A 422-nucleotide genomic window follows, 5' to 3' on the forward strand; every position below is an offset into this window, starting at 1 on the left:
GGGCCACAGGTGGGTAACACCCGCGCCCTCCGGCGGGGTGTCGAGGCGTCGGGCTAGCAGCCAGTGTCTGCCGCACGCGGGGATTTATATATTTAAATTTTTGGTGGTGGTGGGGGTGGCTGTTATTTTTCATTGTCTGCCTCCAGCTCCCGAGAACAAGGGCAGGAGAGCCGGGTGCGCGCTCCAGGCGAGCGTCGCGGGTCTGAACCGGTCGAAGGAGGCAATTTTGCGGGTGGGGGAAGGAGGTGGAGACCTTGATTTCCACCAATCCCCGGGCGTTTGTCTGCGAAGTCCGGCTCGCAGCGGAAGGCTGCGGCGCGCCGCTGACTTAACTGATGAGAGCGAGTTCTTTTCTTCTCGGGGAGGGGTGGGGAGCGAGGGTCCTGGCCGGCTGGGCGGAGGAGCCCGGGGCGGGCTGGGGG

The 422-nt window shown here is 64.7% G+C and overlaps 1 protein-coding gene across 1 annotated transcript in view; it reads left to right on the forward strand.

Annotated features, from left to right (window-relative positions):
- ST8SIA1 (ST8 alpha-N-acetyl-neuraminide alpha-2,8-sialyltransferase 1) overlaps positions 1-422 on the forward strand; it is a 182936-nt gene that overhangs the window by 1135 nt on the left and 181379 nt on the right. The window lies entirely within an intron of this gene.

This window comes from Tupaia chinensis, unplaced genomic scaffold, assembly GCF_000334495.1.
Source record: "Tupaia chinensis unplaced genomic scaffold, TupChi_1.0 Scaffold000434_1, whole genome shotgun sequence".
Lineage (NCBI taxonomy): Eukaryota > Metazoa > Chordata > Mammalia > Scandentia > Tupaiidae > Tupaia > Tupaia belangeri.